The sequence below is a fragment of the Mobula hypostoma genome, chromosome 5, assembly GCF_963921235.1.
Source record: "Mobula hypostoma chromosome 5, sMobHyp1.1, whole genome shotgun sequence".
Lineage (NCBI taxonomy): Eukaryota > Metazoa > Chordata > Chondrichthyes > Myliobatiformes > Myliobatidae > Mobula > Mobula hypostoma.
The window spans coordinates 140,747,401-140,774,995 of NC_086101.1; the positions used below are offsets into that span (position 1 = coordinate 140,747,401).

At 42.4% G+C, this 27,595-nt stretch overlaps 1 protein-coding gene across 4 annotated transcripts in view; it reads right to left on the bottom strand.

Moving 5' to 3' along the window:
* Positions 1-27,595, bottom strand: part of LOC134347046 (phosphatidylinositol 4-phosphate 5-kinase type-1 beta-like) — a 174,268-nt gene that overhangs the window by 141,204 nt on the left and 5,469 nt on the right. The window contains exon 1 of one of the 4 annotated variants that reach the window (XM_063049084.1): positions 8,501-8,604. The exons of the other annotated variants lie outside the window; for them this stretch is intronic. The gene's annotated coding sequence lies outside the window, so the exon portion shown is untranslated. Of the gene's footprint in view, positions 1-8,500; positions 8,605-27,595 lie in introns of those variants that run through there. 4 annotated transcript variants of the gene reach the window in all.

Below are 27,595 nucleotides of genomic sequence, written 5' to 3' on the forward strand. Positions count from 1 at the left end.
TTGAGATGTGGGAATTCGGGGAGGCACCATCCTCCTAGGTAACCACTTCTGCACTAGGCACACTGAGGTGCAACTATTCAGAACGTGTTCAGGAACAGGAGCTGCAGACTCATTCGGGAGACTTGAGAAAATGATAGATGAACTAACAGGGAGGTAGTTGCCCTTGGTTGCAGAAGGCAGGTAACTGGGTGGCTGCCAGGAGAAGAAAGGGAAATTGGCAGTCAGTACAGAGTGGTTGTTCCCCTCAATAATACGAACACTGTCTTTGGATACTGTTCAGAGAGATGACCTACTGGGGACGGGGTGGGGGGAGGGGAGGCCACAGTGACAGCGAGCAGTCTCTGGCATTGTGGCTCAGAAGAGGAGAGGGTTGAAGAGGGTTGAAGAGGACTGCAGTAGTGATTGGAGATTTCATAGTGGAATAGAGATAAGATTCTGTGGAAGTAATAGAGATGATATGTTGCCTCTCAGGTGCCAGGGTCATGAATGTCTTGGATTGGGTCCACAGCATTCTAGAGGGCGAGGGGAAGCAGCCAGATGTCTTGGTACATATTGGCACAAATGACAAGTAGAAAAGGTGAGGAGCTCCTGAAGAGAGGTTTAAGGGAGCCAGGTAGAAAGCAGAAAAGCCAGACCTCTAAGGTAGTAGTCTCAGGATTGCTGCTTGAGTCGTGCGTCAATGAGGATAAGAATAGGAGCATTTGTCAGATAAATGTGTGGCTGAGAAACTAGTACAGGGGGTAGGGCTTCAGATTTATGGATCACTGGGGTCGCCTCTGGGGAAGGTACGATCTGTACAAAAGGGATGGGTTATACCTGAACCTGAGGGTGGCTAATATCTGGGGGCAGGTTTGCCAGAGTTGTTCAGAAGGGTTTGAACTAATTTGGCGAAGGTGGGGTGGGGCTGGAATGACAAGGAAGTAGTTTTACAAACACAGGCAGTGTCTAGTGAGACTAAGCAAGGACAGGCTGCTGGTAGGGCATAATTGCAGCTAATGGGATGAATTGTAATGTAAAAGGAGGACATAAAAAGAGTGAGTGTGTTATACTTGAATGCATGGAGTTTACGGTTTATGTAGATGAACTTTAGCACAGTGAGAGATAGGCACATATGATGTGGGCGTTGCTTAATCATGCCTGAGAGATTAACATCTCTCATGCCTGGGAGCTTAACGTACTTTGAAAAATGATGCATGATCAGAAGATGTAGAATTGTGGGTAGAGCTAAAAAAGCTGCAAGGGCAAAAAGACCCCGATGGGAGTTGGGTACAGACCTCCAAACAGTAAAGATGTGGGTTACAAATTACAAAGGAAGATAGAAAATGCATGTTAAAAGGCAATATTCTGATAATCATGTGCGGTTTTAGTATGCAGGTAGATAGGGGAAAACAAGTTAGTGCCAGATCCAAGAACGGGAATTTGTAGAATCCCTACAAGATTGCATTTTAGAGCAGCTTGTGGTTGAGCCCACTAGCAGATTCTGAATTGGGTGTTATGCAATGAACTGGAGTTTGATAGCTTAAGGTAGAGGAATTCTTGGGGACAGTGATCATAATATGGTAGAATTCCCCCTGCAATTTGTGAAGGACAAGGCAAAGCTCATTATTACAGTGGCGTAAAGAGAATTAAAGGAATGAGAGAAGAGCTGGGCAGAGTTGATTAGGAGGGAACTCTAGTAGGGATGATGGCAGAGCAGCAATAGCTGGAGTTTCTGTGAGCAATTCCGGATAAATACATCCCAAAGAAGTAGTATTCTAAAGGCAGGATGACATAACTGTGACTGACAGAGGAAGTCAAAACAAACATAAAAGCCAAAGTGGGCGTGAATAATAGAGCTTAGATGGAATACGAAGGTAAGCTAGCCAATAGTAAAGAGGATACCAAAAGTTTTTTTTATATATAAAGTTAAGAGTAAGTATCAGACTGCAGGAGAGGTAATAATGGGGACAAGGCAATGGCTTATGAACTGAATAAGTATTTTGCATCTGACTTTACTGTGGAAGACATGAGTGTTATGTTGAAAGTTCAAGAACATCATGGGGCAGAAGTGAGTGAAGTTGCCATTACCAGGGAGAAGTTGCTTGGGGAACTGAAAGGTCTGAAGATAGAAAAATCACCTGAACCAGATGTTCAACACTCTTGGGTTTTGAAAGAGGTGAATTAAGAGATTGTGGGGGCATTAGTAATGATCTTTCAAGAATCAATAGATTCTGGCATGATTCCGGAGGACTGTAAAATTGCAAATGTCACTCCAATCTTCAAGAAGGCAGAGAAGCAGAAGAAAGGAAATTATTGGTCAGTTAGCCTGACCTCAATGATTGAGAAGATGTTTGAGTTGATTGTGAAGGATGTAGTTTTGGTACTTGGAGACATATGACAGAATAGGCCAAAATTATAATGGTTTCCTTAAGGGAAAAAATTGCTTGACAAATCTGTTGGAATTGAAGAAATAACAAGCAGGATTAACAACGGAGGATCGGTGGATGCAGTGTACTTGGATTTTCAAAAATTCTTTGACCAAGTGCTGCACATGAGACCATGATGTTACGGGAAAGGTACAGTATTAGCATGTATAGAGCATTGGCTGATTGGCAGGAGACAAAGAGTGGAAATAAGGGGAGCCTTTTCTGGTTACCTGCCAGTGACTAGTTGTGTTCCACAGAGGTCTTTATTGTGACTGCTTTTTAAATTATTTGTCAATGATTTGGATGACGGAATTGATGGCTTTCTGGCCAAGTTTGTGGACAACAATAAGATAGGTGGATGGGCAGGTAGTGTTGAAGTAGAGAGGCTGCAGAAGGAATTAGATTAGGTGAATGGGCAAAGAAGTGGTAGATGGTATAATGTTGGGAAGTGCATGGTCATGCACTTTGGTAGAAGAAATAAAAATGTAGAATACTTTCTAAATGGAGAGCAAATTCAAAAATCTGAGGTGCAAAGAGACTTAGAGTCCTTATGCTAGATTTCCTAAAGGTTCATTTGTAAGATTGAGTTAATTGTGCCAATGTTAGCATTCATTTCGAGAGGACTAAAATATAAAAGCAAGGATGTAATGTTGAGGCTTTATAAAGCACTAGTGAGGCCTCACTTGGAGTATTGTGAGCAGTTTTGGGCCCCTTACTGAAGAAATTGTGCTGACTGTGCTGACATTGGACAGCATTCAAAGGTGGCTCAGAAAAATGACTCTGGGATTGAAATGCTTATTATATGAGGAGTGTTTGATGTCTCTGGGCCTGTTCTCACTAGAATTTAGAAGAATAAGGAGGGATCTCATTGAAACCTGTTGTATGTTGAAAGATCCTGATAAAATTGGATGTGATCTCTTTAGAACTGAGATGAGGAATTTCTTTAGCCTGTGAGTGGTGAATCTAGAATTTGTTCCCACAGGTGACTGTGGAAGCCAAGTTATTGGGTATATTTAAGGTAGAGGTTGATAGTTTATTGATAAGTCGGCATGAAGGGATACAGGGATGAGACAGGAAGATTGGGGCTGGGACTTGATGGGCCTAATGGCCTAATTCTGCTCCTATGTCTTATGGTCTATGGTCTATTCATTATAGCTCAGCATTGAGCTCTATCATACCCTCAGTTCTAATCAACAGGCTCTAAATTCTGGGCCTCTGCACTTCCCTCTGCAAATAGATCCTTGATTTTCTCACCAGGAGACCACAGTCAGTGCTAATTGGAAGTAACACCCCTCTTCACTGTGCCTCTACTTCCTCAGGAGTCTGCGGGGATTCAGCATCCTATCAAAAACCTTGGCAAACTTCTACAGAAGTGGTTGAAAGTGTGCTGACTGGCTGCATTATGGCCTGGTATGGAAACACCAATGACTTTGAGCGGTAAATCCTACAAAAGGTAGTGGATTTGGCCCAGTACATCACAGGTAAAGGCCTCTCAACTACTGAGCACCTCTACATGAAACGTTGCTCTCCACTCAGGCTCTTTTCTTGCTACTGCCATCAGGTAGAAGATGCAAGTGCCTCAGGACTCACCACCAGGTTCAAGAACAGTTACTATCCTTCAACCATCAGGTTCTTGAACAAAACAGGATACTTACACTCATTTAAAGATTCTTATCTTGTTATTTCATGTTCATTATTCATACCTACATTTGCACAGTTTTCTCCTGTTTACAGTTACTGTTCTATAGATTTGCTAAGTCCATCAATGTCTTCAGCAAATCTTAGGTTTGTGATGTTTCTCCCTCCGATGCTGACATGTGTCCACATGATCTTCAAGGTCAGCCCTCTTGACAGAGCCTCCACAAAGTTTGAAATGGAAATAAGTGCTGAGAAAACCAAGCTCATGACAAATGCCAACGGTGCCATCACAACAGACATCTCAATCCATGGTCAGAAACTTGAGACAGTGCAGCAGTTCAAATACCTGGGGGCCATCATCAGTGATGAAGGATCAAGACCAGAAGTGCTGGCAAGAACCGCACAATGACTGCACTTTCCAAACTCAAGACAATATGGAGGGACAGCAACATCACCATGAAGTACAAGATCAGACTCCCAGGTGCATTGGTATTCTCCATCTTCCTGTACGCATGTGAGACAAGGACCCTCACAGCAGAGCTACACAGGAAGATACAGGCATTGGAAATGAGATGCTATCGCAACATCTTGAGCATCTCATACTTGGACCACATCACAAATGAGCAGGTCCACAAGACCATCCAGCACCACATTGGCCCCCATGAAGACCTTCTCACAACGGTGAAGAAAAGAAAGCTGAGTTGGTACGGCCACGTAACAAGATCCAGTGGCCTTGCAAAGACCGTTCTACAAGGAACTATGGAGGGGAAAAGAAAGAGAGGTAGACAGAGGAAAAGATGGATGGACAACATTAGAGAATGGACAGGGAAAACATTTGCGGTGACCCAGGCTCTGGCACACAACCGCGACAGATGGAGCAGACTGGTGCAAAGCTTGTCATGATGGCGCCCCAACGACTCCAGCAGGAATTAAGGGCGGAAGGAAGGAAGGAGATTTGCTAAGTATGCCTGCAGGAAAAGAATCTCAAGGACAGGTATGTACTCTGATAATAAATCTTACTTTTACCTTTTCTTGAACTTTGACATTCAATACCAGCATACCTCACTGATGCACAGATAGTTCACTGCTCTACTCTCCCTACACCCACGACTATGTGGCTAGGCATAGCTCAAATGCCATCTATAAATTTGCTGATGACACAACTGTTGCTGGCAGAATTTCAGATGGTGCTGAGGAAACGTACAGAAGTGAGATAGATCAGCTAGTTGAGTGGTATCACAACAATAACCTTGCACTCAGTGGCAGCAAGAACAAAGAATTTGCTGTGGACAACAGGACAGGGAATCAAAAAGAACACACACCAGTCCTCACTGAGCAGTCTGCAGTGGAAAGGGTGACCAGTTTCAATTTCTAGGGTGTCAACATCTCTGAGGATCTATCCTGGGCCCAACTTATTGATGCAATTACAAAGAAGGCATGGCAATAGCTATATTTCATTAGGGGTTTGAGGAGATTCTTTGGTATAGATGCATGATGGAGAGAATACTAACTGGTTGCATCATGGTCTGGTATGGAAACACCAATGCCCTTGTATAGAAAAACTGACAAATGGTAGTGAATGAAGTCAAGTCCATCTCAAGTAAAGCCCTCCCTACACAGAGCACATCTACAAGGAGTGCAAACGGAGGAAAGCAGTATCCATAATCAAGGACCTCTACCATCCAGGCTGTGCTCTCTTCTCACTGCTGCCATTGGGAAGAAGGTATAGGTGTCTCGAGTCCCACACTCACCAGGTTCAGGAACAGTTGTTACTCCCTCAACCAGCTCCTGAATCAAAGTGAATAACTTCACTCACCCAAACATTGAACTGATTCCACAACACATGGATTCACTTTCAAGGACTCTACAAATCATGTCCTCATATTATTTGTTGTTATTATTTTGTTTTTCTTTTTGTATTTGCAGAATTTGTAGTCTTTTGCACATTGTTTGTCCATCTTTTGTGCAGTTTTTCCATCAATTCTATCGTGTTTCTTTGATTTACTGTGAATGCCTGCAAGAAATGAATCTCAGGGTAATAAATAGCATTGTGTACAATTTTGGGCTCCGCAACTTAGAACAGATGTGTTGGTATTGGGGGAGGGTCCAGAAGAAGTTCACAAGGATGATTCTAGAAATGAAAGGGTTATCATACGAGGAACATTTGATGGCACTGGGTCTGTATTCGCTGGAATTTGGAAGGATGAGGGGGGAAGATCTCATTGAAACCTTTCGAATGTTGAAAGGCTAGACAGAATAGATGTGAAAAGGATGTTTCTCATGGTGGGAGAGTCTAGGACAAGAGAGCACAGCCTCAGGATGGAGGGTCGTCCATTCAAAACAGAGATGCGGAGAAATTTCTTTAGCCAGAGGGTGGTGAATTGTGGAATTTGTTGCCACATGCAGTGTGGAGGCCAGGTTATTGGATGTATTTACGGCAGAGATTGATAGGTTCTTGATTGGACATGGTGTCAAAGGTTACGGGGAGAAGGCTGGGAAATGGGGTTGAGGAGGAGAAAAAAAAAATCAGCCATGATTTCTGCTCCTATGTCTTATGGACATATCGTTTAGGTACTTTGTTAATAAATTTACTTTGAACTTTGAATTAAACTTGTACTTAAGCTCCAAATCAGACCGAAACACTCACAAATGGCCCCAGAAAAGATCACAGACCTTGTGTGCAAACATTGTTTGAATTGGTTAGGGAGAGGCTCAATGAACAGCAATGTTCAACCTAATTATATATTTTGCTGTGTCATATCTTGACTATTACATGCTGGGATAATCAAAATATTATATTGTACTCAAACTTACATTTGTTTTGCTGGTATTGAAGAATGCAGGAGAAATGCAGGGGGAATAACCATTATACAAAGAAAATATTCTTTAATTTTTTTTTGAATTATGGGTGTCACCAAAAGACCATAATTTACTGCCTCTCTCTCAGAAAAGTAGTAATGACAGTCTTCTTAAATCACTGCACTCTCTATATTAAAGGTATTCCCAACATGTTGAGTAAAGAGTTGAACAATTTAAATCTAGTGACAATCAAGGAATATTCTCAAGTCAGGATAACATACAACTTGGTGTGGTGTCTTTGTACATTTTGCTTTTATTTTTCCAATTGGTAGAGGTCACAGATCTACAAAAAGTTGTAGCAGCAGCCTTGGATATAAACAGCAGTACACTTTGTGGTGAGTACACACAACAGCCATGAGGTGATGGAGATAGCAAGAATATTTATTGTGACCAATGAGGTGGCAATAAAGTGGGCTGCTGCCCTGGATTGTGTTGGGATGCTCAAGAACTGGTTAAGTCAAATGCATTCCACTATAATAGTGCCTTGTGAATTTGTGAGAAATAAAATGCTTAGGGTGGTGAAAGGAATGGCAATGAAGAGGACTACTAAATGAGCTTCATTTTGTTGAGGCTACATTTATTCAGAGCAAATTGAGAATATTGTATCTCACTCCTGACTTGTGCCTTGCAGAAAGCAGAAATTAATGGTGCCTCCCAGAACATTGACAATTGGAGAATTGATTATATTAATGCCACTGTATTTCAAAGGTACGTAATTGTACTCTCCTCTCTAGGAGATGTTCATTGCCTGGCACAGAGGGAAAAAAAAGTTACACTACAAAAGGTAATGAGTTTCAAATGATCAGGGATGACTGCTTGCTTACTGGACCATCTATGCTTATTGTATTCAACCTGCAATTCAATGTCAAAGACAAATGCATTGAATTCAGGTGGAAAAAGAAATTGAAATGTGTTGCAAATTTACATATAATAAATTATGAAGTGCAATGCAAAACATTTATAAATGATTATAATGTGATTTTTTTTGGGCTAGATTTTGTCCCTGTGGCTTGAATTTTGTGACCTTATTGGCATTAATTATACTCAAAGCCATTGGCAATTTGGCCCATAACACTGAAGTTCTGTTGTTTCAATTAAAGAAAACTTTTTTTCTTAATGATTTGGAGCAGAGATTATTTGTGCAATATCATGACTTACTGATGGAAATTAGTGCCAGTCTACATCTATACTGGGGGAACAGCAAATGGACTGAGGCACAGGAGATAATTACATGCTGCATTTAGAACATTTGGGGTGATTATGTTATTCAATTCATTTGGTCTGAGCACCAAGATGGATTAGATTCAGAAGAAAAATCAAATTTTCAAACATCATGATTGCTTTTCACAGTAACACAGAACATGTGTGTCCAATACATGAATATGAATTACATATTATTCCTTGGAAGGACATCTGTAGTCATCATTACCATAACTGCCCCTCCTCTCTTTTGCTCCCAATATGTTATTCATCTCACTATTGTGCCTCCTTTCTTTATCCCACTAAATCCTAGAGCCTAAATGCCCAGAGTTTCAGTGCCCCTCCATTTTTAGACCTCTGTTCTTCACCTTGTGATATCCTACAACTGGTGGACTCACCTTCTGTTACCCAGGCTGAATCTCCTTTGGGCAACTGATACTGAATCTGTTTTCATCAGCCTTCCAGATCCCAATGAAATTTATTCATTTCCAACAATGCTGGAAAACTGAGCAGTTCAAGCAACATCTGTGGAAAGTGAACAGAGTTTACATTTCTGACTAAAAACCTTGCATCATAATGGGAAAATTAAAACCCAAGTTGCAGAGAGGTTAGGTCATAGATGAATGGAACAAAAGAAATTCATCAATGGGGCAAAGCCAGGGTTACTGAGGTAATTATGTTGTTTACCAAGCCATCAAGCAAATAGAACAATTAGAGAGTGAGAATTGCTGGGGTATTTAATGAGGTAGACATTTTGTTGAAAGATTAGAGAAATGAGGGCCATGGGTACTGGCACAGAAGGGAAAATAAGCTCGAAGGCAGACCAGTCATCATCGTATTCAATTGTGGAACAGGCCTGAGGGACAGAGTAGCCTACTTTTGCTCTTATCTTCCTATGTAAAACAAAGGAACATAAAAAAGTTGTGAGTTGTTACCGAAACATGATCCCAAAACAGTAACATCACAAAGACTCTTCATCAGTACATAATAACAACTATTTTGGTCTTAACTAGTTTCCCAAGTTACACTTTCATCCAAATTAAGTTACAATTAGGGGTTTTGTATCACTGCAAGTTAAATAGTACTAGTTTTAAATTGATCTCAATGAGAAAAGAAAAACTAGTAATTGAAAGCTTCCAATTTATTAACACAGCATTTGGCTTGTTTACACTTTGAAAATAAGTCAGAGGGAAGTATTAAGGTTCATTCTATTTACTAAAAGGAATGGGTGTGTTGCTGGCCACTTCCAGTAAGATGGCGGAATGCTCGCATGCAGTGGCATCATCAGGTCTAATCAAAAATGTATTTGTTCATCTTGTACACCACTTGCATGATCACAAGTCGCTGCTGGGTACTAAGAACATCAAGTACTGTAGTACTATCCCACCAGCAAGTGGCTTGATGACGATGGAGCTGGACTACTGTGTACCATTGTTATGACTCATTGTTGTGCTGTCACCTGGACTTGGCATGTGCTGTTGAATGGTGCACAATCTAAAAATAAGTGCGAGTAACTGTCTTGGATTTTTTTAAATCGTGATCACGCAACCCTTTTGGTCATTGGTAATGTAGAACACTGCCAGTCTAATTCACTGGTTCTTTGGCAAGACCAGTGGCAGGGGAGCTACATTGCCTTGGTTGTGGTGAGGACTAGCCCTAGGCCATGGGGTCAGCTGTTGCAGTCGCCCAGGGGAGGAGATCTGAAGCTCTGTGGGCGTGCAGGAATCTGTTTGGGTTGGGTGCTGGCCCCTCCCATCAGTGCTACTCTCCGGTGCCCGTTCGGTGCAAAAGCAAGCTGGACACTCAGGGACTAGGGCTGTATATATTTTTTCTTTCTGATTGTATGTTTTCTGAAATTGTAACCACATTGTAATATTTATGCGACTCGGACACCGGTGTAGATTGAACAACCAACGTTTATTCACCAGACTTCCATTTTTTTAAACCCTTTTCCCCGTCCTGACGTCATACGCACTCTGATGCTACAAATACTCACACAATACATTACATCCCCCTTCTCAAGATTTTTTTGGTAACACTGTGGATTACCAAAACAATGCCTCTAGGTATGCCCTTCTTACAGTGCAACAACTATGACATAAACTAAAAAACATCTTATCTTCTTGTACTGTATTCTGCATTGTATTTTACAATACTAACAGCAGTGTATTTTCTTTTACTAACATAGACTAATAAACCTTTTATTTCACACCTTTGGAACTTATGACATGTGTGACTTTGCCTCAAACTGTATGTCTAGTCTCTGTATCTAGCTGGAAGTTTGACTTGTCTCCCAGACCGTGTGCGATACAACTGTGACTGTGCTTGACCTTCATCCCTGTCAGTCTCTCGAGTGAGCTCTGTGTTTTTGCAGTCTGCATCACTCTTGGTGTCATTTGTTTCCATGTCTGCATCTGTGGAAATGTCCTGTGCACCTGTACGTGGAAACTCATTCTCGCCTGTCTTCAGCAGATGCTTCCTGTTCCTACTGTAGACTCTTCCATCCGGCGTGTGAACTATGAAGGATCTTGGTTGCTGATGTCTGTTCACAACCACAGCTGGTTGCCAAGTGTCCCCTCTCTGTATTCTGACATTTTCACCTGTATGTAGATCTGGCAACTGTCTTGTATGTCTGTCATAGTAGCTCTTTTGCTTTATTTGCTTGTCATGTACTTGAGCATTACCTTCAGGGGTCAGTAGAGTTGTGGATGTTGGCAGTTTGGACTTCAGACAACGTCCCATCAACAGCTGCGCAGGAGAGAGCCCCACACCCTCAATCGGTGTGTTGCGGTATTCAAGCAGAGCAATGTAAGGGTCACCGTTGCTGCTTTGTGCCTTCTTGAGCATGTTCTTGACAGTTTGTACAGTTCTCTCTGCTTGTCCATTAGACTGAACGTGCCCTGGACTGGAAGTAACATGTTGAAATTCCCAGCTTTCTGAGAACCCTCTGAACTCACCACTGGCATATTGTGGACCATTGTCACTAACGACAATATCTGGAATCCTATGTCTAGTGAATGTCGACTTCATTGCAGTAATGACACCTCGACTGGACGTGTCACTTAACTTGGTGATCTCCGGATATTTTGAATAGTAGTCCACACAAAGCAGATATTCTGTACCATTGTAGTGAAAGAGATCTGTGCCAATCTTCTCCCATGGTCTTCCTGGTAGTGGGTGGGGAAGCAGAGGCTCTCTTGGATTGCTGTTTTTGTTTTCATTACAGACAGCACACTGAGACACAATGTCTTCTATCTGAGTTGACATGCCTGGCCAATAGAGAATGTCTCTTGCAATACATTACACACATGTACTATTTATGCTATACGCTATATGCAATGTGTTGTATGCTGTTGGTAATATGCTTGCACCTTGGCCCTATAGGAATGCTGTTTCGTTTGACTATATTCATGTATAGTTGAATGACGATTAAACTTGAACTTAAAGGAGCAATAGAGATTATTCCTCATCTCTAATTGGCCTCAAGAAGCTGGTTGTGAGCCACAGCCTATTCTGTACAAATCATTATTATTTGTTAAATGTAAACAAACTGAGTTCCTTGTTACAGACCGACCCAAGATATTGAATAGGTTCTGTGTTATGGATGCTGTAGGATAATTTTCAAAGTAAAATTTATTATCAGAGTACATACTTGTCACCATGTACAACCCTGAGATTCTTTTTTCTGAGGGCATATTTAGCAAATCTATAGAACAGTAACTGTAAACAGGATGAATGAACACACTGTGCAAATGCAAATATAATTTTGTTCATAAGTTGGAAAATGCACAAGAAATACTCAACATGGTAACCATTCCTGTACAGTATTGTAATGAATGGCATAAAACGTATGCAAGACTAATAAGGAACAATTAATAAAAAGAGTGAGAGAGAGGAGACTAGCTCTACCCTTCATTGGAATGAACAGGTGTACATAGGTCAGGCTTCAGAATTTAAGGATATTGTGAGAGCTTGTTCATATGTCGGGATGTCAGTAAATCAGGTATTCCTACCCAAGGAAGTCTGGTATTACATTGATGTGCTTCCTGTTATTTTTGAAATCAATGAAGATTTAATTAAAAATTGATTTGGATTAACTGTTATGGTACTAAACACCACTTGCCATTTAATCAGATGAAAACTTGGCTCACAAGAGAAACTGTAGATGCTGGAAATCTGGAGCAGCACACACAAAATGCTGGAGGAGGAGGAAGCAGGAAAGTCCTGATGAGATACTGCAACACTGTTTATAGATGTTACATATCACAGCACCATGACAGCATAAGAGAATGTTTTGGCAAAGTGGATCAGGTGGCCAATCAGCAAGTTCCTTGGGAGTTGATGGAGCTGCACTCTTCCAGGCAGAGAGAGAGCAGTTTTACTTTTGACTTGTACCAAAGAGATGGTTGTTACTATAGCCATGGTATGTGTGTGGCTGGTTCAGTTAAAGCCCATTAATGAGAATGGTTTAAGAGTTATTCACATTGCTGTGAAGTTGTTTCCTCAGACCACACTGGTGAGCAAACAAGGAATTACAAATGATTTAGTAGCTTCAATTTGGCTCTTACTGACCTTGGATTTTTAAAATTGTATATTTGATTTAATCAAGTTGCATGCCCTGATCAGCAATAAACTAGTATTTACTACTAGGATTTCCACCAAGGAGAGAAATCAGTATCTGCTACATACAGCCAGAAATACAGGGAGGCTGTAATACATCAGTGTCTTTCACAGCCTCAGGATATCCACGTTCATTTTACAGATCCAATGTAGTCTCTATAATTAACCGAAAACATGGCAGTATGGTAGTGCAGTAGTTAGCACAACTCTACAGTACCACTGACCTGGGTTCAATTCCTGCCACTGCCAGTAAGGAGTTCCAGGGTTTAGTTCTCCCCGTGACCACGTGGGTTTCCTCTGGGTGCTCCGTTTCCTCCCACAGTTCAAAGACTAATCTACAGTTGGTAGATTAACTGCCATTGTAATTTTTCCTATGATTAGGCTAGGATTAAATCGAGGGATTGCTGGGCAGCATGGCTCGAAGGGCCGGCAGGGCCTATTCTATGCTTTATCTCAATAAATAAATAAAATAAAAATAAAATTAACTTATGTATAGCAACATCACAATGACCGTTGAAGTACTCTGCTGACCAGAGCACTGGGGGAAATATAAAACATAAAATCATTTGCATGCACCTAAAAGAGAAGGAGCCTCACCCTAAAGTGAATACAAGAGATAGACCTCTAACTGTGCATCCATTCCTCAACGGCACTGAGGTGTCAATCTGGTCTTTTTTATACTGGAGCTCCTGGACTGAGACCTGAACCACTGCCTTCCTATTTTCTAGCTGAGGGAGAACCAATGTATTAAACCACTGATGTACCCAAGATGCAGGGCAAGCAGAGAAAAAAAATGAAACCATTAAATATAGTGCAATTCCAAATGACTGACCACAGCATTCCTGAAACACTGGGTGAGCTACCGTAACAAAGAGAAAATGACAGCCATGGATCACTAATTAAATCAAAACTGAATGTCTGAAAAAAATCCTAAAAACAAACTGCATCGTTTAATACAAGCCAAGCCAACATTATTGTCATATGCCAGGGCTTTCAGGCCCTGGAACAGTACCACCAAAGATTCTTATGAAAGATTTTGAGGATCAGCTGAAAGGACAGACACACCAGTGTACTGGAGAAGGTCAGCACGTACAGCATCTCTAACAAGGTAAAGCAACACCAATTCCAATGGATAGATTATGTCACCCAGATGCCTAACTCACATATTTCCAAACTACTACCATTACCATATATACAAGTACAGTGAGGTGCAGGTACAATGAAAAACTTGCTTGCAGCGGATCCACAGGCAGACAACATGCAGCATATAAATATACACAAATTATACCTAATGTTGCAATAAAATACCGTGCAAAAGAAGAAATAAATGCAAAAAAAACCCAAAAAAATTCAGAGTCATGTCCATGGTTGTGCAAGAGATCTGAAGTTACATTTCTGAGGTAGGGTTAGGGTTTTAGAGGTTAGTTCAAGAACCTGATTGTTGTAGGAAAGCAGCAGTTTCTGAACGTAGTGATGTGGAACTTCGGATTCCTGTACCTCCTGCCCAATGGTAGAAATGAAAAGACGACATGACTCCTGTGGTGGAGATCTTTGATGATTGATGTTGTTTTCATGAGGCAATGCCTCCTATAGATGCTGTCAGTGGTGGAAAGAGGAAAAAATGGTCCATCCCCCAGCCCTAATTCTAGCCAGAAATTTTGCCTCTCTCAAGGGATCACACAGTTTTGTATGGGATTTGGTGTGACTATTTGTTGTGAGAGACAGGAACTCACAAGTGAGACTAACTTTGCAGCCCAGAGGGCTGTGGACATTGGTGTTCTTATGCCTAATATGATGTAGTCACTTGCAATTCCCAGGCTAACAACCCTCACCCAGATTCAGATAATGTAAATCCTCCCCACTGCACTGACCATGCAGTACTCTTCCTATGTCGGACTTTGATGCTATGGGTACAAAACCAACTTCTGAGAATAAAGCACAAACTTTGAGGTGCAAATGCTGTACCTTTTTTTTAGTGCTGCACTGTCAAAAGTGTCAATTTCCCCACGATGGATGCAAGAGGTGCTAAGGCTCTATTTCAAAGAAGAAAAAGGGACTTCTACCCTATGTCCTGCCAATATTTATACAGTCAATCTACTCTCAATCATCAATAAAATATGACTGACAATGCCATCCAGCTGCTGTTGCACTTTTGGGTTTTGAAATATATTGTTGTTCCTTTATCATTGCAGGTCTAAATCCTCCAAGTGCCTACACAACAGCACAATGAGAAGATCATAGTAATCATTTCCAGTTATGGATGGATCCTGAAAAATGAATAAATTAATTCTGGAGGTCAACCAAGGTGTTGAGCAGCATTACAGGATTCTCATTCATATTCCTAATTGGCCTCTTGGTCCCACCTGATCCTATTTCCAATCTCCTTCTAGATCTGTGTACCTCTACCTCTAGCCTCTTTAATCACCCCATCATTCACAGCTACGTCTTAAGATGCTAAGGTTCCAATCATTTTCCTGAAATCACTGTGCCTCTCTCCCTTCCCCTCCCCATAAAACATTCAGAAAAATCAACTATCAAGCCTATAATCTCATGTAATATGGCATCAATTATTTTGATAATGTAGCACAGTTGCACAGAAAATAGTGTCATTACCTCAAATCAAGAGAGCTCTGTTCAATCCTAATCTCACGTGCAGCTGACACGACAGTGTGGCCTTCATCTGGGTCCTCTAGTTTCTTTGCACAGCCCAAAGAAGAGCAGGCTGGTAGGTTAATTGCCCTCTGTGAATTGCCCCAAGTGTGGAAGTGAGGGGCAGTGTCCGGAGAGAGGAGTTGAAGATGCGGAAAGAACAAAATGGGGATTAATGCAGGATTAGTTAAATGGGTGTCCGATGGTTAGAATCGATTCAGTGGGCCGAAGGGCCCATTTCTGTGCTGCTCCTCTGTCTCCATGCTCCTTGGAAAAGTCTTACATATTTTACCTATATTAAAGTAAATATGATATAAAATCTTCCTCTGTAACAGAATGCCTTTTAATTTATGGATGTCATTCTATTATTTAATTTTCCTAATTTATTCAAGAACTAACTTCCTTCACAAATTCAATTCATAGAGAGAGAGTCAAATTACATTCTGCAGAACACCTCTATAATTAAAAAAAGAGAAACTGTGCTAAATTGCATGGTGTAGAAGTTCCTGTTACTGGTATGGTCTTTATTTGAAGTTGTCCCAAGTCACATGGGCAAGTACTTATCCGTGTAAGCAGAACAAGTGCTACACATGCCCTTACACTTCCTCCCTTACCACCATTCAGGGCCCCAAACAGTCCTTCCAGGTGAGGCAACACTTCACCTGTGAGTCGACTGGGGTGATATACTGCGTCCGGTGCTCCCGATGTGGCCTTTTATATATTGGCGAGTCCCGACGCAGACTGGGAGACGGCTTTGCTGAACATCTACACTCTGTCCGCCAGAGAAAGCAGGATCTCCCAGTGGCCACACATTTTAATTCCACATCCCATTCCCATTCTGACATGTCTATCCACAGCCTCCTCTACTGTAAAGATGAAGCCATACTCAGGTTGGAGGAACAACACCTTATATTCCGTCTGGGTAGCCTCCAACCTGATGGCATGAACATCGACTTCTCTAACTTCCGCTAAGGCCCCACCTCCCCCTCATACCCCATCTGTTACTTATTTTTATGCACACATTCTTTCTCTCACTCTCCTTTTTCTCCCTCTGTCCCTCTGAATATACCTCTTGCCCATCCTCTGGGTCCCCCCCGCCCCCTTGTCTTTCTTCCCGGACCTCCTATCCCATGATCCTCTCGTATCTCCTTTTGCCTAACACCTGTCCAGCTCTTGGCTCTATCCCTCCCCCTCCCCCTCCAACTTTCAAATCCCTTACTCACTCTTCCTTCAGTTAGTCCTGACGAAGGGTCTCGGCCTGAAACGTCGACTGCACCTCTTCCTACAGATGCTGCCTGGCCTGCTGCATTCACCAGCAACTTTGATGTGTGTTGCTTGAATTTCCTGCATCTGCAGAATTCCTGTTGTTCACATGGGCAAGAGTTGCCTTGGTCATTTCACCTTTTCTGTTGAATCTTTATCTGCATTGACTAACTTCCACAATGAACAGGAAGCTCAGGTCACATGAAAGAACAGGATCTATCACTCCACTGGATATGCACCGAAGAACCATGCCCGTAACTTGGCTTTCAATGCTTTTGGGAGATAACCGCAGGTTACAACTGGACATTGATACAAAGCTGAGCTGAAAAGTGGCAGATGGAGTTCAATCTGGAGAAGTGTGAAGTGATACACTTCGGAAGGTTGTACTTGAAAGCAGAGTATAACATTAATGGCAGGATCCTTATTGTAGAGAAACAGAGGGATTTAGGGTCTACATCCATAGATCTCGATCTCTCGGTCTCCATCTCTGGAGACAGACTGTCCACTGACATCTTCTACAAACCCACTGACTCTCATAACTACCTCAACTATACCTCTTCCCACCCCGCCACATGCAAAAATGCCATTCCCTAGTCCCAGTTCCTCCGTCTCTGCCGCATCTGCTCCGAGGATGAGGTTTTCCGTTCCAGGACATCTCAAATGTTCTTTTTCTTTAAGGATCGTGGTTTCCCTTCTGCTGTCATCAATGATGCCCTCAACCGCATCTCCTCCATTTCGTGCACTTCGGCTCTCACCCCATCCTCCCGCAGGGACAGAGTTCCCCTTGTCCTCACCTACCACCCCGCTAGCCTCCGGATCCAGCACATTACCCTCCGCAACTTCTGCCACCTTCAACAGGACCCCGCCACTAAGCACATCTTTCCATCTCCACCCCCCGCAGGGATCGGTCCCTCCCCATGGATCTCCCACCTGGCACTTATCCCTGTAAGCACAAGTGCTACACCTGCCCCTACACCTCCTCTCTTGCCACCATTCAGGGCCCCAAACAGTACTTCCAAGTGAGGCAACACTTCACTTGTGAGTCTGTTGGGGTCATCTATTGCAACCGGTGCTCCTGGTGCGGCCTCCTCTACATCGGTGAAACCCGACGCAGATTGGGGGACCGCTTCGTCGAGCACCTCCGCTCCATCTGCCAAAACAGACAGGATCTCCCAGTAGCCACCCACTTCAACTCTGCTTCCCACTCCCATTCAGATATGTCCATACATGGCCTCCTCTACTGCCATGATGAGGCTAAACTCAGGTTGGAGGAGCAACACCTCATATACCGTCTAGGTAGTCTCCAGCCCGTTGGTATGAACATAGAATTCTCCAACTTCCGGTAATTCCCTCCCCCTCCCTTCCCCTATCCCTATGTCACTCTGCCCCCTCCCCCAGCTGCCCATCACCTCCCTCATGGTTCCGCCTCCTTCTACTACCCATTGTGTTTTCCCCTATTCTTTCTTCACCTTTCCTGCCTATCACCTCACTGCCTCCCTTCCCCCACCTTTTTATCTTTCTCCTTACTGGTTCTTCACCTGGAACCTACCAGCCTTCTCCTTCCCACCCTCCCCCCACTTTCTTTATAGGGCCTCTGCCCCTTCCACCTACAGTCCTGATGAAGGGTTCCAGCCCGAAACGTCAACCGATCTTTTACACGGATGCTGCCTGACCTGCTGAGTTCCTCCAGTGTGTTGTGAGTGTTCCTTCAAAGGTGCCATGCAAGTTGATAGGGTGGTTAAGAAAGTTTATGGTGTGGTAACAAAAGTGTTGGCTTTTATTAGTTGGGGGATTGAGTTCAAGAGCTGAGGTAAGGTTACGTTATGTTGAAGTTATAGGTGTGCCTATCGCCCTACTCTTCTCACTTTATACTAATGACTGTGAGGCCAAGTACAGCTTCGATGTTATATTTAAGTTGGCTGACAACAACATCTTATTGGCCATATCAAAGGTGGTGACAAATTGGCATACAGGAGGGAAATTGAAAATCTTGTCAAGTGGTGCCATAAGAACAACTTCTCACTCAGTCAGCAAAACCGAATACAATACAGTAGTTGATTATACAGGAGGAGGAAACTGGAGGCCCATGAGCTAGTACTCATGAGGGGATCAGGGAGGGGGGGGCGGGTCAGTAATTTCAAATTCCTTGCCATTATCATTTTGGAGGATCTATCCTGGGTCCAGCATGTGAGTGTCATTACAAAGCATGGCAGCTTCTCTGCTTTTTAAGAAGTTTGTGTAGACTCGGCATGTCATCTAAAACCTTGACAAACTTCTATTGATGCACAGTGGAGAGTATCCTGACTGACTGCATCATGATCTGCTATGGAAACACTAATGCCCAAGAGAAGAAAAACCTATTAAATGTGGTGGATATAGCCCTCCTCACCATTGAACACATCTACAACGAGCACTGCCACAAAAAGCAGCACCCATCAAGGACTCCCACCATCCAGACCATGCTCTTTTTGCACTGCTACCATTAGGAAGGGGGAAAAGAAGCCCTAGGTCCCATACCACCAGATTCAGGAACAGTTATTACTCTCAACCATCAGGCTCCTGAACCAGCATGGATAACTTCACTCAACACTGAACTGATTCCACAGCCTACGGATTCATTTTTATTCTCAGTATTATGTATTTACTAATTTATACTGTATTTTTGTATTGGCACAGATTTGTCTTCTTTTGACCATTGATGATCAGTCTTTGTTTCGTTTTATTTCTTCATTCTACTGTGAATTTCTGCAAGAAAATGAATCTCAGGGTAGCATAGGGTGATATATACAGTATATACTTCCACAATAAATTTACTTTGAACACAGTTGCATAACAATGTGAAACATCCCAGTTGTTTCTCCAGTAGTTTTATAGGATCAGAGTTTATGGAAGAAAAGGAGGCCTTGGTTCAGGTGGCCCAATGTTTTGGGCCAGGTGCCTTGAAGGAATCACCAGAAACTATGGATCAAATCCATAGACTTCCCAGGTCTCATAGCATGGGTTCATGGAGGAGCCACTGGATTCTACCTCCAATTTAATATTCAACCAATCAAAACAGTTTATTTGGTCATTCTCAGTTTGTTGCGTGCAGAAACTGATTGTGGGCAAATTAGCTGCCATCTCATATTCCAAAGATTGACTTGGAATGTTTTTGGATGCCCTCGGGTAGGGGAAAGGCACAGAGAAAATGCAAATCCTTTCATTCCTTCTCCTGCAACATGTTGACACTTTGCATTCCTTTTGGCCTTCTAATTAACTCACAGCGAGGAGAATTTTTTGTGCTTCTACATCTTCGGGCTGGAAGTGCTGTAAGGAATTGTCAACTCATGACTTCCACCGCCCCCCCCCCCCCGCTTCCCCAGTATTAAAATCGATCGCAATTGTTTCATACTGGTTAAAACAGGATAGAAAAAATAAAAATATCCTCTGCAGTAGGAGAGTTGAGAAAAACAAAACACTAAATCCCGTGATTAAACTGCACGAGGCTGCAGAAACCAACACTCCTGACCCCTGTTACCTGGTATCATGACTAATGAGGGAGAAAACAAAAGGTTGCACATACCGTTGCCTGGCAACTTGACTGACTGCTGTGGGTCTGACTCTAACCTGTCAAATATTCTACAGCAGTGCCACAGGATTAAAAACACTACATGCAAAAAGGCAGTTGTTAAAATGGTATAGGGCTCCCCTGCATCCTCTTCTCCCTCCTCTGGGCCTATTCTCCCAAACATTCCATTGAATTGCTATTAAACTGGAAGGAGAGCAGAGGAGATTTATGGGAATGCTGCTGGGACTTGATGGATTGAGGCATGGAGAGAGGTAAAGGAGTTTGGTGCTTTATTCACTGAGGCATGGAGAAGGAGGGGCAATCTCATAGAGGTAAATAAAATTATGAGGGGCACTTGTATTCTTTTCTTAAGGCCAGCGAGTCATGAATGAGGGTGCAGGTTAAAGGTGAGAGGGGAAAGATTTAATAGGAACCCAAGAAGCACCTGTATCTACCTAGAAAGTGTAGTTTATGGAATGAGCTGCCAGAAGTGACTTAGGCAGTTACAATAACAATATTTTAAGGAGGACTTGGACAAGTACCTAAGAAAGCTTGAAGGAATATAGGGCAAATGGGAATAGCAGAGATGGGAATTTCTGTTGGCATGGACCAGTTGGGTCATAGGTCCCCACTTCCATGCATATTAGATTAGATTAGATTATGAGGAGACTCGTCTATTGTCATTTAGAAATGCATGCATTAAAAATGATACAATGTTCCTCCAGAGTGATATCACAGAAACACAGGCCAAACCAAGACTAAAACTGACAAAACCACATAATTATAACATATAGTTACAACAGTGCAAAGCAATACCGTAATTTGATAAAGAGCAGACTGTGGGCACGGTAAAAAAAAATCTCAAGTCCCGATAGCCCCATCATCTCACGCAGATGGTAGAAGGGAGAATTTCTCCCTGCATGAACCCCCAAGCGCCCCAAACTTGCTGATGCATTGGAAGCACCCAACCGCAGTCGACTCTTGGTCCGTCCGAAAACTTCGAGCTTCTGACCAGCCCTTCGACACTGAGCACCATCTCAGCCAAGCGCTTTGACCCCGCCCCAGCCACCGAGCAGCAAGCAAAGCCGAGGACTCGGGACCTTCCCCTCCGGAGATTCTGGATCACACCTTAGCAGCGGCAGTGAAACAGGCATTTCAGAAGTTTCTCCAGATGTTCCTCCGTGCTTCTCACGTCTGTCTCCATCAAATCAGGATTGTGCACAGCACCCTACTTGACAGATAACAGTCATCACCACCGGAGTGGCCGCTGCAAGCTGTGTCGCATCGCCATCTTCTCCTCCTCCTTCTCTGCATGGCTAGGATATTTGAACTGGCTTGGGATTTATCCATATCCTTTAAGATGCATGTCAGAAGGCATTACCGACTTGGCCAGCATTTACTGCCCTTTCCTGAACTGAGTGCCTTACTAGAGTACAGGTGGGAGGGAGAGCGGTTCTGGAATCACATAGCTCAGATGGGCAAGGGCAGGAGATTTCCTAGTGGAAGACATGAATAAGCCAGACTGATGATCTGATAGTTTTGAGATTATTAGCAACACTAGCTTTCCAAATGTATTTAATTTAATTTTATTGGATGCCAGTGTGGAATTTCAGTATGTTTGCCAGCATCCATAACCCAGTCCTCTGGATCCTCCCTTTAAAAGAAATGCATCACAGATCCAAATTGTTGTTGACATGATTTATTCTTCTACTCCATCCATACCTCACACCATTTCCCACAACCCAACTGGAACCCCTCAACATTCAGGAGGTTTTAATGACACAAAACCCCACTTCATTACAACATTTTGTTTCAATTTAGTTTTGGATAATTTGCAGGCAAAGAAAACAAGGCTGTGTGGACTGTTCCAAATACAGTTTCATCTGATGGTAACCACCAACACATTGTTCAACCTCCTCTCTGATGGTCAAGAAAATTTGTTGCAGAACTGGTGCCTCCATTAAAAGTACGCTGCCATGAATTTCCCTGATGTGTTCAGCTGGAAATTTTCAGGATGAATGAAGACATATTTATATCCCAATGGTACCTTTCCCTTCCCTCATAAGTATACTAGAAAGAAAACTCTTCTTTCTCATTCCATATTAATATTTCGGTCAGCTTTCAAACCAGCTCCTGATAGATAGAGTGCTTTGGTGCTGATAAATGAGCATGTTGTAATATAGACGGGATTCCAGCCAATTTACATGCAGCAAGCTCCCATTATGAAAGATACCACAGTATGGATACAAGCCCTTCAGCCCATTAAGTCAGACCAACCACTCATTTATGATAATACTATGTTATTCTCATCAACTCTCCCTAGATTCTAACACTCACTGACACATTAGAGGGCACTTACAGTGGCTAATTAACCTACTAACCCATGGCTTTGGGATGTGGGGAAATTGCATTAATGATGAGATTGTTTCTCCAAGAGACATTGATTAGGGATAAATATTCACCAGGATACAAGGGATATGTTTGTGCTACAAATGTTACATTTGGATCCTTTGCATCCACCCCAGAGAACAGATGAGACCACAATATATCATCCCACTCAACAGACAGCCTCTCCTTTGCTCTCAGTACTGTAGTGGAACAGTAACCTCAACTTTTTTCCTCAAGTCTCTGGAATGGGATTGCAACCTTCTGATTCAGAAGGAAGACAAAATCACTAATGAAGCCACAGCAGCCACACAGTCAAACATTATTCTGAAGATTGAACTTCAGAGGTTACTCAAAGCAATATCTAAAATCTCAGTAAAAGTACAAAATCTTTATGCTTCTGTACGCATCCTCCAATTCTCGAATTTAAAATTAAGGTTGTGCCTGGTTTGCAGGGGATGGTGGTGTGTAACACATACTCATAATTTTAATTATGAATTAACTCTGGATGTAGTCCAGCTGAGCTCTAGGAGGCACAGACACATCGCTGATCTATCAACTCTCCCAATCTGTTTATAATCAACTATCAATCACTTTCCACATTTTCATTAGATGTTGTACCATGAAACTATGCCAGCTCACAGAACACCTCTATTCCCTCACTGACTTTCTCTTTAGCATGTCACTAATTTTCCTTCAGATTTTACCATCCGCATGCACCAAAGGCAATTTACTATTTTCTAAATAGGGAGAGAATTCAGAAATAAGCGGCAGAAGTGGACTTGGGAGTCTGCATTCAGGACAGAGTGGACATGGAAAGGATGTTTCTATTGGTAGGAGAGTCCAGGATCCAAGAGCACACAGCCTCAGAATAAAGGGACATCCTGAGATGAGCAGGAATTTCTTCAGACAGGGGGTGGTAAATCTGTGGAATTTTGTTGTCATAAAGGGTTATGCAGGCCAAGTTATTATGCAGGTTAAAGCAGAGATTGCTAGGTTTTTGATTGGTTTGGGGGAGGGGTTAGAGGTTATGAAAAGGTGAGAGAATGTGGTTTGGGAAAAATAATTGGCCGTGATTGAATGTAGAGCAGACCTGATGGGGCAAATGGCCCAATTCTTTTCCCATATCTTATGGTCTAAATTGGAATAAATCATTATCCAATATCCTTGTTTTAATCCAGTCATTTTTCTAAAATATTAATTTTGCCCTCCCCTCCACATTCACTCTAACCTGCTAACTGCTTACATTTTTAAATTAAAATTTTCTACAACTTTCAGTACCTTACTTTTGTATTAACGTGCAATTCTGGTTTTAGAAGTAAACTCTTCTAATCAAATTTAGAACAAAAGAAATCTCTTAAAAACCAAAGACAAATACAGCTGTCTTAACCAACATAATGCAAATGGAACATTAACCATAGATTCCTCTTTTTCCAGCAGAATATTCCCTCAATCCAACCTCAAAAACTTAGTGGCATTAATTGTACACTTTTCATGAAATTATATTATAGAATCTAGAAGTCAAAGGTTTTTATTTAAAAATAAATGGAACTTGAGAGCTTTAAATAACTGGTGTTTACCATTTTAGCATTGATGGAGTTAAATGGTCCCGGATATATTGCTTTGGACTTTTAAAGGTTCTATTTAAATGAATTCAAAACTGACTAATGTGTATGCAAATCATAGTGACAAATTTAGACAAACAACTATGCAGTGGGCTCTGTATGAACACTTGGGAATCAAAATGGATACAAAACCAGGTGGATACTGAACCTCTACACCTAGAGGATTTAAGATCAGTTAATAAATTTAAATTATTAATAATGTAGAAATCATAAGGAGCTCTTCACAGTTCAAGTTTAAACAATAAAAATACCCAGTATGATGGCGAGGTCTGTTTATGGTTAAATTAGTCCAACATCGAAGGAAAGTTGATCATAATGATAATCAACTTGGAAAGGCCAAAAGCTATTTCTGATTTTTAAAATACACACCTCATGATATAACCCTATCACCTTCACGATACAATTGGCAGAGCATGTAAATATTAACCTAGGTTAACCAGTAACTAAAGCACATACTCATTTAAGCAGCGTTTATTCTGCATATGTAAAATTCATCTTTAACTCGTTCACTCCCATCATCATCTCAGAATGGTGCTCCATCTGAGTGCACATAAACCAGGAGGCTAAGAGAGGCCCGGGAACATTGCCAAGTGCCTGCTCTCACCTCAGAAGTCCCAAGTCAATGGCTAGATTTTAAAATGCTTGTCTCTCCAAAATTCCAAGGCTTTACCCCTACTTTATCTCTGTAACCTCTTTCAACCGTGCCACAATTCTGTATGTTAGTTCCGGCCTCAGGGCCATCCTCGGCTTTGAATTACTCCACCACTGGCAGTCGTGTCTTAGAATGAAGAACAGTACAGCAAATAAACAGGCCCTTCAGTCCACAATGTCTGCTCCAGACATGGTGCAAAATTAAACTATTTGCTTCTGCACATGATCCATATCCCTCTATTCACGGCATTTACATGTGCTTATCTAACAGGCTCTTAACCACCACTCTCATATCTACTTCCACCACTACCTTGGCAGAGCTTTCCAGTCACTACTCTGTAATAAACAAATTGCCCCAGACATCTTTAACCTTTCCTTTCACCTTAAAGCTCTGGTACCTGACATTTCCATCATGAGAAAAAGATTTTGACCATCTATCCTATGCTTCTCAAAATTTCGATCAGGCCTCCCCTCAGTTCCTGAGGAAACAACCCATGTTTGCCCAACTTCTCCTTACAACTAATACTCTCATAACCAGGCAGCACCCTGATAATCCCTCCTGTAATGGGACGGTCAGAATTGCACATGATACTCCAAGTGTGACCTAATCTAAGTTTTATACAGCTGCAACAGGACTTCTTGACTTGTACTCAGTGCTTTGACTGATGAAGACAAGCATGTCATGCCTTCATTGCACAAATCCTAGGTCTTAAATTCCCACCCTAAACTACACATCGTGGTTAGTGCAACGCCTTACAGTACAGGCGACCTGGGTTCAATTCCCACCACAGCGTGTAAGGAACTTGTACGTTCTCCCCGTGACCGTGTGGGTTTCCTCCAGGTGATTCACTTTCCTCCCAGAGTCCAAAGATGTACCAGTTGGTAGGTTAATTGGTCATTGTAAATTGCCCTGTGATTAGGCTAGGGTTAGATTGGGGATTGCTGGGCTGTGTGACTCAAAGGGCTGCAAGGGCATACTCCTCACTGTATCTCAGTCTATCAAATAAATAAATATTTTCCCTTTCTTGCTTCAGTATGTACACCTTAGTATCTCTACTCAGTTCCTCTCAATCAGAAGTGTGGCTAAAGGGAACCCACATAGGTCCAAGTTATATGTGTCTCTTTGTAGAACATGTGGAACTACTCCAGTCCCTTACTTTCTTTTTCACTCCTCTGGTGACTGTATCAGTGCTGCTTCCTTCTCTTATATGGAACTGCAACACTGCAGAGAGTAACAGCATGGAAACAGGTCCTACGACCCAACCCATCCATACCAATCTCTGCTCATCGGGCTACTTGTATTTGCCCAAATTCAGGTCATACCCCATTTATCCAGGTACTTACCCAAATGTCTTCTGTTACTGTACCTGCCTCAGCTACTTTTCCTGGCAGCTTGTTCCATGCGCACACTTCCCTCTGCATGAAGAAAGTACCTCTCAGGTCCCTGTTAAATCTTCCACCTCTCAGAATCAGAGCGTGGAAATGGGTCATTCAGCCTAACAAGTCCATGCTAACTGCTGCTCAGCAAGCTAGTCTCATCTGCCTGTGTTGGGCTCACAGTCCTCTAAATCTTTCATTTTCATGTACATAACTGAATGGATCTTAAATGTTGCTAATGTGCCTGCCTCACCAGCATTTCTGGCAACTCATTCCAAATACACACCTTTTCTGTCAGTTTTAAACCTGCAGTTGCTTTCACCTGACCCATCTTTGACTCTACACTACTCTCTCTCCATTTATCAGTAAACCTTCACTACACAAATTCAAACAACTCTTCTGAATATACCTCCTCCCTCCCTGATTTTTGCATGGACTGTACTCCATTCCCCAGTTTCTCAGTCTGTTTTGATTAATCTGATGACACACCTGTCCTAGTGCTACACAGCACCCCACTTACCCATCGTTGAGTTGGTTCTCAACTATATCTGCTTCATTCTCTATGTCTGCTCTCACTTCCTCTCCTCCCACCCAATGCACAAACACCAACTTCCCCTCTGTGGAACACACACAAAATACTGGAGGAACTCAGCAGGCCAGGCAAAAAAGTTCAGCTGACATTTCAAATCAAGACTCTTCGGCAGGACTGGAGAAAAAAAAAAAGACGAGGAGTAGATTAAAAAAGTAGGTGATGAGAGACAGAGAGAGAGAGAGAGACAGAGAGAGACAGGAGAGGGGGAGAGATGAAGTAAAGAACTGGGAAGTTGATTGGTGAAAGAGATACAGGGCTGGAAAAGGGGGAGTCTGAAAGAAGGTCATGGAAGAAAGAAAAGGGAAGTGGGGCACCAGAGGGAGGTGATGAGCAGGCAAGGAGATAAGGTAAGAGAGGGAAAAAGGGATGGGAAATGAAGGAGAGGGGAGGGAAGCCATTACCGGAAGTTCAAGAAATCAATATTCATGCCATCAGTTTGGAGGCTACCCAGATGGAATATAAGGTGTTGTTCCTCCAACCCGAGTGTGGTCATATCACAACAGTAGAGGAGGCCATGGATTGATAAGTCAGAGTGGGAATGGGAAGTGGAATTAAAATGGATAGCCGCCGGGAGATCCCACTTCTTCTGGCAGATGGAGTGTAGATGATCAGCAAACTGGTCTCCTAATCTACGTTGGGTCTCACTTATATACAGGAGGCCACATGGGGAGTCCTCTCCAGGGACTTCGTTGTGTGGGGAAAGCAGACAATGTAATTAAGGACCTCTCCCACCTTGTCAACCCCCTCCCATCAGACAAAATAAACAAGCACTTCGCTCATTTCT